Source organism: Ornithodoros turicata, chromosome 1 (assembly GCF_037126465.1).
Source record: "Ornithodoros turicata isolate Travis chromosome 1, ASM3712646v1, whole genome shotgun sequence".
Taxonomy (NCBI): domain Eukaryota; kingdom Metazoa; phylum Arthropoda; class Arachnida; order Ixodida; family Argasidae; genus Ornithodoros; species Ornithodoros turicata.
Genome location: NC_088201.1, coordinates 119,291,658 through 119,302,007, shown reverse-complemented (window position 1 = coordinate 119,302,007; position 10,350 = coordinate 119,291,658). Strand labels below are relative to the sequence as shown.

General features: G+C 44.4%; 1 long non-coding RNA gene across 1 annotated transcript; it reads right to left on the bottom strand.

The window, feature by feature from the left end:
• Nucleotides 1–2,132: 2,132 nt before the first annotated feature.
• LOC135368370 (uncharacterized) lies at nucleotides 2,133–2,612 on the bottom strand. The gene is made up of 3 exons (XR_010414763.1): nucleotides 2,535–2,612; nucleotides 2,402–2,428; nucleotides 2,133–2,339 (listed from the first exon to the last, which is right to left on the bottom strand). It is a non-coding gene; the product is annotated as an uncharacterized LOC135368370 (long non-coding RNA).
• Between the last annotated feature and the right edge of the window lie 7,738 nt (nucleotides 2,613–10,350).

The following is a 10,350-nucleotide window of genomic DNA, read 5'->3' as shown; positions in this document are numbered from 1 at the left end:
TCTTCCAAGGTACACACACAGAAACAGGTCCAGATACCACTAGTAAGGCATGAAACACAGTCACAGCACTGCGGGGCACCAAAACCACCAAAACTACGACGAAAGACGCTTCCCGAACGAGAGCTCTCTGGACACACGTCCGAACGCTTCTAAGATTTCCCTTTCAAATGAGCTGGAGGCATTCCAGGCTCCAAGGCCGCGCCGCCTGTAACGGCTCTCCTCGTCTCCTCCATGCTCTCCTCGCGCTACATCCAGAAAGCAGAAAGTCGCGCGTACGGGCGACCAGCGCCATTGGAAAGAGGGCGTTTTCCCCGTCAAAATAAGTCTTCAATCACATTTCTACGCCAACAAACAACCGATATCGAAAAAAATGCCCCCAGCCCTATGTATAACGAGCCGCTGTTGCCATGTTGTCCTCACTCGAGAATGGAGAAAGATAGAAAGATCCCGCAAGTTTCTAGCCGTTCGGTGTTCGGAGTGCACGAATCCGTTAATAGGTGATTCAGATCTCCCGCAGGGTTCAAACCTAAAAACAGGGACGAAGGTTGCAGAAGGAGAGTCAGCCTAAGGAATTTCGGAACCTGTAGTAAATAGACGGGGGGTGCGAATTGAAAAGTTGTAGAGCAAAGAACGGAGAACGCGCATCCAAAATTTCCAGTAAATTGGACATTAGGTAAGCGAGATTACGGCACTAAAGGAACGGCACCCACGGAAGCGTCTCCGAGCGGGCGTCAGCCAGACTTGCTGGCGCCAGCGCCATGACCCTCCAACTCCAAAGCCCATATCTGGGGAACGGAAAGTCGCGCGCTTACGGAATTAAAGCGGTTAGTAAGAGCACGTCGAGAGCTTCAAAACTATGTCAAACACGACTCTGTAGGTGCAATGGAAACGTTTTTAGGAAAAAAACGGCCGGCAGACCCATGTATTGGGAGGAGTGTAAACACGGAAACCGGTAGCTCGAGAACCAGAAGACTTTGACAGCTGTAGTAAATTTTGCCACGTTCACCGAGTTGAGGCGAGTACACTCCAGAAAGATGAAAACTGTCCGACGCGGGCTTCCTTCCGAAAAAGAGCCGCAAAGTTTAGAAAAACAGAGTTACAAGGGCGTCTCCGCCCACAACCCACGAACCGCTAAAGACCGATCCATGATTCCATTTGACCGATCGTAGAGCGACTCAAGTCCTACTAGGACGGAAATTCTGGCGTCGACCTGACTAGCGGGGCGGATGTTACGGAGCTCCGAATTATCGGAAGTGCAGACGAAGGCCTGGAATTTCCAAGTATCTCGACTACTTTTAGGATTTCCTGCCGGCCGTGAGCGTGCACGTGAAGGGGAAGGATTGGGGAATCCGTCACAACAAACCGCGTCCTGATAGAGCAGGTTTAGACCTAGATATTAGACCGAGAACCCCATCGACACCGCAATGTCGCTCCATGGGGTTCAGCCACCTCGACCGGTTGCGCATTGCTGTCGAAGTCTGTGCTTAAATAGTACTGAAAGGGATGCACGCATCATTGTATGCTTGATGTTTCGTCGACTACACTCTAAACCCCGTAACGCATGTGTACCTTCTGAACAAGAGGTACATTTTTTTAAAAAATGTACCTCTTTAAAAAATGAGGTACGGTGTACCTCATTCCAGGACCACTGGTTAGCAGGTACAGTGAACCGGATTCTGCACGGGGTACACATGAGGTACCACAATTAATTTTCGTTTGGTGGGGAACCTGAATTGGCACGACGAGCAAGGCAAAGGCAAAGCAAACATTGTTTGCATGGGCCCTGCTCGAACATGCCAATTCAGGAGAAAAGTGCAGCAACCAACGATCACTTGTACGAGGGCGGGAAATAACACCCTGTCGGCTACGTTCGTCACGTCGCTGATAGACACACAGACGCTAACACAGACACTGTGCAAACACCTATTTTATTGACAAATCACATACCTTGAATTCGGTATCCAACGTCATTCAACGAACAACTGCGCAGACAAATGCTTTCACAACATCGTGCACTCAGATCACAGCCGCAACAAAGTCACATCGTGACACCCACAAACGTCACCGAAGTATGCATGTCGTCACACTGAAGATCAGCGATATGTACAGGATATGAACGGGGTAGTCACTGCACCACACACTTCAGATTAGAAGAAACCTGAATCTTGGCCGGAAACACGAACGACGTACTTCTCCCATACGACGTATGAAAAAGAACTGGTCGCCTGGAATACCGTTTCACTCAAGAAAGTTTGTTCGTCATCCCGTCGCTGTTCGTTTCCAAATTGTCACACCAACAAAGAGCAAGAACTTGGTTAGCCAATCCGCTTGCCAATTTGCTGCAGGAAGGCAGAAAAAAAAGTATTAAGACGGGCCGCAACACATGCCACAATTAACTTACCTGGCTCCCTGGGCACTGTCGTGTCAGCTGCGTGAGGCGTAATATGGATTGTCAGTCAGAACATTGAAAACAGTCAATGGCTCCTCAAATTAAAAGATCTGACAATCCGTGCTTACCTTGTTCGGCTGCTTACCTTCAACAACTGACTACTTCATGCCCACCCATCTTCCTTTGTCGCCCAAGGTGATGATGATGGTGGCGATGGCGCGTCTGTTCACTTCGTCGCCTCGCAAGTGCGTTGTAGATAATGAGCGCTTTCCAACCGGAAGCCGAACTGCTAAGCCGTTGCCTTTCGACCCACACTAAGAATAAAAAAAGTCAGCACACTCCAATATGACCACTTATTTGCCAATAACCTCCATTGCAGGAGGAATTCAAAACTGTTTAGGCCTGATTAGGTTTGATGTAAAGTAAAGAGCAGATTTAGATGTTTTCCTTGGTTTCTTGAAGATGACAGAGACCCTCAAATGCAAACAAGCTCGGCTTCAGAAAAGCATGCAGAGAGCCAACACACAGTCACAACCATCATAAGGCACATTTTGTTAGTCATCACTAGTTCCTATAGTGGGGAAAATGTTTGTTCTTGTCTGTCCAAGTATTTACAAAGGAAAACTAGTCGAAGGGCAGTTTGATTTTCCATGCTTGGTGTCGCACCATAATTGTCTTTTGCGCACAAGCAACAAGGAATTCGAGCTACTTACAATTAGCTTGAATTCCTTGTTTACTGCAATGAACTAGATGTAAATTTTAACCTTTTTTTCTGTGTTTATTTTAACGTTGATAACATGCCACTGTACAACCTCCAGTCCACCTACATGGTTTCCTCTTGGTGGTGACGAAATGGCTGAAAACATATCACCGTATATATCACAAAGCAAAATTAGAATGCTGCCGATTAACCTAACATGTATTTCGTCTACCCTCACACCCTCACAAGGGGATGCTGAAGGACCAAAAAGATAAGACCACAAAGAATTGAAATGAAGCAGTACAAAACACTGAGAAATGGTACTCGCATGACATTGCGCTCACACTTTACAGATGCTGCAATATGTTACGCTAGTAGGGATTCAATACTACGACTATAGTGACTCGAACACATGAACATTCTGCATAATCCGAGCGAAATTAGACAGTCTGGTGGCTTTTGGGGTGCAGGTTAAAATTATGGCTTAAAGGGAACTGTAAGACAACGATTGCAGAAAACTCTCCCTAAGTAAATGAAAACAAGTAAGAATTTATGCTTAACACACACTTATTTGCCACAGATGGTAACAGAAAAGGTCGAGGAAATATACGGCGATTCCAGTGAAATGCAAAATGAAGGGCAGTTCTGAAGGGGGCAGAGATAATTTTGAACAACGACTCTTCTTTGGCGGGCCACTGTCCTCATCAGAGGCATTACTAAAACTGCAGGTCTACCCGCCCTTTAGACATGATGGCGAAGCTCGGGAAGGTGCACCGACAAACAACAGTCTCTGTGAGCAATATCAGCTCCCCCCTGATACTTTCCTGTCACTTCATGAATCATAATTCTACTGTAAACTGCACTGCGTGAACTGAATTGCTGCTTAAGTAAAACAAATCTGATACTGACTGTTTAATTTCACTCATTGGGAGCTCACCGTACACTGCAATATTTGTATTTCACAAATATTGAAATTGACTAGCATACAAAACAATAGATAATGACCACTGAGCATCTTTCTTAGCAGACCTGTGCACAGTCATAAATAATATAAAAACTTGTACTAGATAGGAAGCGATATCACAGAATACCAACGTGGCAGGGAAATGAACAAAGACAATAGGCACTTTTAACACCAGCATTCCTGATGGAACACAATGTCCTAGGAACGGCCACCGAAATAAATAACAGGTACAGCAGTGCTTACTCTGCCTGTTTTCTGCTCAGTTTCTGCAGCAGTTTTTAACAGAGGACATGCAACGTTGTAGACCCACGGAACAGTGGTGAGAGTCGCCTGCCTTGGATGCAGTACCTATAATATTCAGTTAAAATAGAATGTTCCTTGCAACTTCTGTTCACGCCAGAAAAGCCGTTGATAAAGTGCATGCTTCAAGTGGCCCTCCACTGACAATGCCGTTTTTTGTTTGGGACGGTAAGAACAAAAAAAAAAAGTATTGTCCAGTTCGACAAACTTTTTCACATCAATGCGTCCATGCTATTGCATAAGTGAAAGCAAACTCTGTGCTCTTTGAGATTCCTGGCAAGACATGCCCATCTCTTTCAAAAGATCAGCAAGACGTTTTGTTTGCATAGCGGGATCAAAATAGGAGTCTTTGACCAGGAGAGTTTGAAGAAGACCCAAGGTCTGTCCAAAGGCTTGCGGGTAGCTGAGGTTCTTGATATAGTATATGCACAAAAGCACTACAAGAGCTTTCTCCATAGAAGAACCGCTGCTGAGGGTGACCACTTCGTGCCTTGTGTGAATTTCTTTCTTGGAAGCAAAAAACAACTTGGGACCAGGGACACGTTGATCTTTTGGGTCCTCCTGTTTGTTGGTGAACACAAGTTCGAAAATTATGAAGACATATGTTGCTACTCTATGGAAATGTGACAAAAGAGAATGCAGGCAAGCTGGTATCAATGTATGGTGAATTGGTGCTTGTGACATGAATGGCTTCTTTTCAATGTCAAGCAAGTTTGTCATGTCTCCAGATAAAATGGTTAAAAAGCAAGCGAGCTGGTGGCTAAGATCCATGACGAAAAACCCGAGACTGGGAAAAAGGACGAAAAGCAGACGACACAACACAAAGTCTCAAACACAGCTAAAGTTTAATCGACAACCGCACACTTTTAACAACATCAGGTGGGGGAGGAGGGACAGTGCAAAAGGCTCGCCAAAGGAGGGCCGAAGGTCACAGACGCTTTGCTGACACAGTTCGCAGTCCCCAAAATTGACAACGTTTCTCTCAAAAGCCTCCGACTGAGGTCGGTCTCCCTGGCCTTGACAAAGGTCTCTTCCCATATGGGAGAACAATTAAAGCAAACTTTGAGATGCTTTGCCAATTCCGGCGACTGGTCCTCATTTTTCACCTTCGAAGCGTGCTCCCGGAGCCTGTCATTCAAGCAACGTTTCGTTTGACCGATATAGCAAAAACCGCAAGCGAGAGGTATCTGATACACCACATTTGACTGGCATTGTACATAGCTATTTTTATGCGATTTACAAACTTTGTAACGCTTCTGGAAAGGACAGAGAGCATCAAGTCTAAAAGGTGTCCGGGTTGTTTTTAAAAACTGCTTTAGACTTGATGCTCTCTGTCCTTTCCAGAAGCGTTACAAAGTTTGTAAATCGCATAAAAATAGCTATGTACAATGCCAGTCAAATGTGGTGTATCAGATACCTCTCGCTTGCGGTTTTTGCTATATCGGCCAAACGAAACGTTGCTTGAATGACAGGCTCCGGGAGCACGCTTCGAAGGTGAAAAATGAGGACCAGTCGTCGGAATTTGCAAAGCATCTCAAAGTTTGCTTTAATTGTTCTCCCATATGGGAAGAGACCTTTGTCAAGGCCAGGGAGACCGACCTCAGTCGGAGGCTTTTGAGAGAAACGTTGTCAATTTTGGGGGCTGGGAACTGTGTCAGCAAAGCGTCTGTGACCTTCGGCCCTGCTTTGGCGAGCCTTTTGCACTGTCCCTCCTCCCCCACCTGATGTTGTTAAAAGTGTGCGGTTGTCGATTAAACTTTAGCTGTGTTTGAGACTTTGTGTTGTGTCGTCTGTTTTTCGTCCTTTTTCCCAGTCTCGGGTTTTTCGTCATGGATGTCTCCAGCTTCTAGATTCCTTCCCCTCCCATTCACTTGTTTTCTGGTATTTAGGCAGGGCATTGCAGTGCAAATATTCTGTGCAAATAAACTGACTTCCACCAAGGCAATCAGACCAGAAGATTTCCAAAGCAGTTTTGAGTCATTGCAGAAAAGTTCACATCCTTGGTACACGTTGATACACTTTGACCACTAGCATATGCTCCAGGCAGCAGCCGACTTAATGTTACCTCGGAATTCACTGCAGGTGCACCACTGTTATTTTACATATCTACTTAATAACTGTTGTGCTCCTGAGCAAGTAAAATTACAATATTCCATTTTCAAAACGGAGAACCAAATGATCTCGTTTTCCCCGTGGTACTCTGCATGAGCCTTGTTCTTTGCTGTGGCAGGCACAGCCTTAGGGAAAATCAGAGGGACCTAATTATGACTGGACTCTGAAGTTTTAGGGTTAAACCTGATTTTTCCCCAAATCTGCATCCGAATCAAGATTCACCTGTTCAGGGTAAACCGACTTCTGCCTGCAAACCCACACTTAAGCTATGCACCACAAGGCAATGACATACTAGTTTTTCACACAATATGTCACTGACCTTGACTCCTGATCCTCTGGATAAACGGTACAAGAAATGTTTATTCTACAATAAAGCAAGATGATTTATACCCGAATTCAGTCCGATGGCAATTTTTCCATCCAAATTTGCATGAATTTTCGGAATGAAGTTATTCGCCCGATTTTTACCTCCCAAAGTCGAAAAAAAAGAAAACAGAAAAGTACACGGACACGTGAGAAGTCTCATGATAGGCGGAAACTTTAAGCCTGAAGACAATATGAAAGGAAAGCCCGAGTTATCACACAGCAACGTCACTTACCAGTGTAATAAGTGCAGCTTTACACTTTTTAGAGCGCAGGTAAGAATCTACATCTGCAAAGGTCTCTCCACCATGTCGCATAGTGAAGTGTTGACGAATGCTGTTCAGTTTCTCCACCATTTCTCCCATTTGGAGCTGAAACCGAAGTTCAGCCTCAAAGCTGAGCTGGAACAGATCCATTGTACATATGGGAGTGATCATGCTTTGTGTGCGACTGTACAACATATGTGTGGCCTCCATGCCACTAAGCTACATACCACATCCTCATTTAGGAAGTAGGACGGCAGTTTTTCAGGGAATTCCAACTTCCTTAGATCATATGACAGTCGCAACAGCTGTTGCAGACGAGGCAGGTTGAGATTCATTGTTTGATGTTCAAAATCTGCTAGTGCCTGCAACAATCATATGCTTCTTAGCAGTGCTTCCGTGCATCTTAGCCTCTTAATTACAGATGCTGAGCAGCTGTTTTTAGTACAGCAAAACTTTTGAACTTTTGAACTCTGTATCTCTAACAACTCCTTATTAACAATCACTGCACCTGTGCTGTTCCACTGAAAATACATGGGGAACGAATTCTCTACGTTAGACACCTGTCCATTCGTCCTGTCCACAAAATGTCCATTCACTTTCTGCGCTACATGGAATGACTGTCAGCATTCGTACCATTCATGTGCAATTAACATGTACCATTCGTAAGAAGCCCTATTTCCAGTATTCATCCATGGATGTATCCTTGCTGCACCAGCTACATTGCCCACACTTCCTTCTACCACTATAACCATATACAGTGTGTCTCAAGATAAGCTGACCAGACAGTTTTAAGAATGGAGCTATAAACGGAAAGCTGAGGTAAACTTTGTGGTACTTGAGTTAGAAACAGGTGCTACAGCAAAAGCTGTGGTTCTCCAATCACTGTCACTCTGCAATCATGAATTCCACGAGAAATCGTGTCCTAGGCATGTAAATATCATATGCCACAGAAAATCAAGGCCGTTGCTTGTTTCGCTAACGAGACTTTTACTGACTATGAAAAACCGCTCTTTTAGGAGAGGAAGTGCACCGCACAAGTGTCAAATGTCACTTCGGCCGTGCGTCCAGTGGCGGAGAAAAATTGCAATCCCAAAGACCCTCCTTGCCCCTCACGCACACCCCTGATAAACAAAGAAACAAATGGGAGAGAAAAAAAGACAGAGCCCTGTCGTACCTAATGGGTAGTCACTTGACTTGCTCAATGTTTGTGACAGGGATTCGTGTTATAACTGACAGTACACATGTGAGGATTGCTTCTTTCCGTGGCAGGAGGGGGCACGCTGCTGGTAATTGGCCCTCCGGCTCCTCGGCAATGGTCAATGCGGCCCATGGCTCATTTTGAGCCTCAGACCCCTCCTCTAAGAGGTGAAACAGAATATTCCGAAAAATCCTGAAATCACAGGATTTTCTTAGAGAAATCCTGGGATTCAGGATATCCTGATTGACCACCCTAGGGGGAACACAAACATTGGACACAATGGTTTTCGTACAGTTGTCATGACATGCCTCTTACATGCGACCCCTGCGCTGGGAAGATGCTTTGGAAACGCATTTGGAAAGCAATAAGCTGCAAGCTCAAGAAGCTCCAAAATGGAGGTAGGAAAGAAGAAATGCTCCTTGGTTCCAGTCAAAATTGGCTGTAAATCTGAAATTTGAGCTGCAAGTGGGTGAAGCATGCAGTACGAAACGCAGTTAATGGTAAGTTATTTCTGAAAGGCACCTTTATATTTTTAACTGTGGTGCTAAATACCGCACCCAAGCAACGCAATAAGATTTTTGCTTTTCATTTCCCATGTCCTTTGTGCTCGATTCTGTAGCTCAGACACCTCCATAAGTTTTTTTCTTTTTTATATAATTCATGGTTTATGTCACAAGACAACCAGAATCATGAGCGATGCCACAGTGCTCGGTCTGTGGATTAATTTGTTGAATCATTATGCATGCTCTTCTATGATTTATTATCCATGAGTGGGATTCAGTGACAGCCATACACTGTTTCCTAGCTACGAAGCTGTACCATCCTACTAGCTTTCCAACCAGAAATGTTTACAATAGCTAAACAGCCTGACAGTGCTCGGCACAGTTGTTTGCCTGGTCAGCATTCCAGTTACCGTTGCTGCAACGGCACGCGAAAAACACTGACTTCATTTTGGTATCCTCGCTGCCTACATGCATTATGCAGCAGTATATGTAAGTATACTTCAAGAAGAACAAGCCGTGTGAACCATCTGTCCATATAGAACGTCCATCTGCCGTTGTATGGATAGATGGTGGTTTACGAGCTCAGAACAGGTGTCGCTTTCATTACACCATCCACCTATTACACAGGTAATAATAATAATATAAAAAAAAGAATACCCATAAGAAGGTATAAAACTGTTAATTGTGCAACTAATACACATAAATACAGAAGTCATTAGGAACAAGAAGTGAATATAGGCACTAACAAATTGCATTTAAAATGCTTCTTAACTTGTGATTAACACTCATTTACTGAGCAGGTGCCATAGGGAGGCAAAGGAAAAATATGCATTTTGCCTTAAGATCTGGTCTCTAGTCATTACGATTACAGGAACAGCAGCATGTCCTCTTATTTAGCTTGTCAATAAGTCTCATTTTAAGCATTGCATCATTATCCACCAGATTTAACTCAGATTAACAATGAATGGAACAGACCAATCAATAATGGAGACGAACATGTCACAGCCAGCACTGAGGAGCATAAACATATAACTATAACACCATACACTGGGCCACTTAACTGAGCAGTCAACTGCACTTACATTCAGTTCGTTTAGCGCCTCATCACAGCTCATGTTGCTATCAAAAATTTCGATGTCATCTGCACCTGTAACCATAGCAGATTGAGCATCAGCTGCTGCATGCTTATTTTTGCTTTGCCTCGCCCTCAGCCTCCGTATCTTGCGTTTCAGTGAGAGTCTGTGTACGAATACACTCTGAAAGAGAATAGTGTGTAAAGCATGAGGCTTGAGAATATGGCGTATTGTACCATAAATTGGAACATGTAGCAAGAAATGCACCAGACTACTTAGTACTGTAATAACGGTACTGTATAAACTAGGGCATACCCAGCAGTGTTTCGTATTTCTTTCTGCTTTTGAGCCAGGTTTAGCATTCGGCCACGTCATGCATGGATAAGATTGGAGCAGACATCGTCCAAGTGCCTTGTACTGCTGTCTAAGCTGCCATGGCGCCTGGTTTATTAGAAGTTGATTCTCACTAGGAGAAAAAGTCG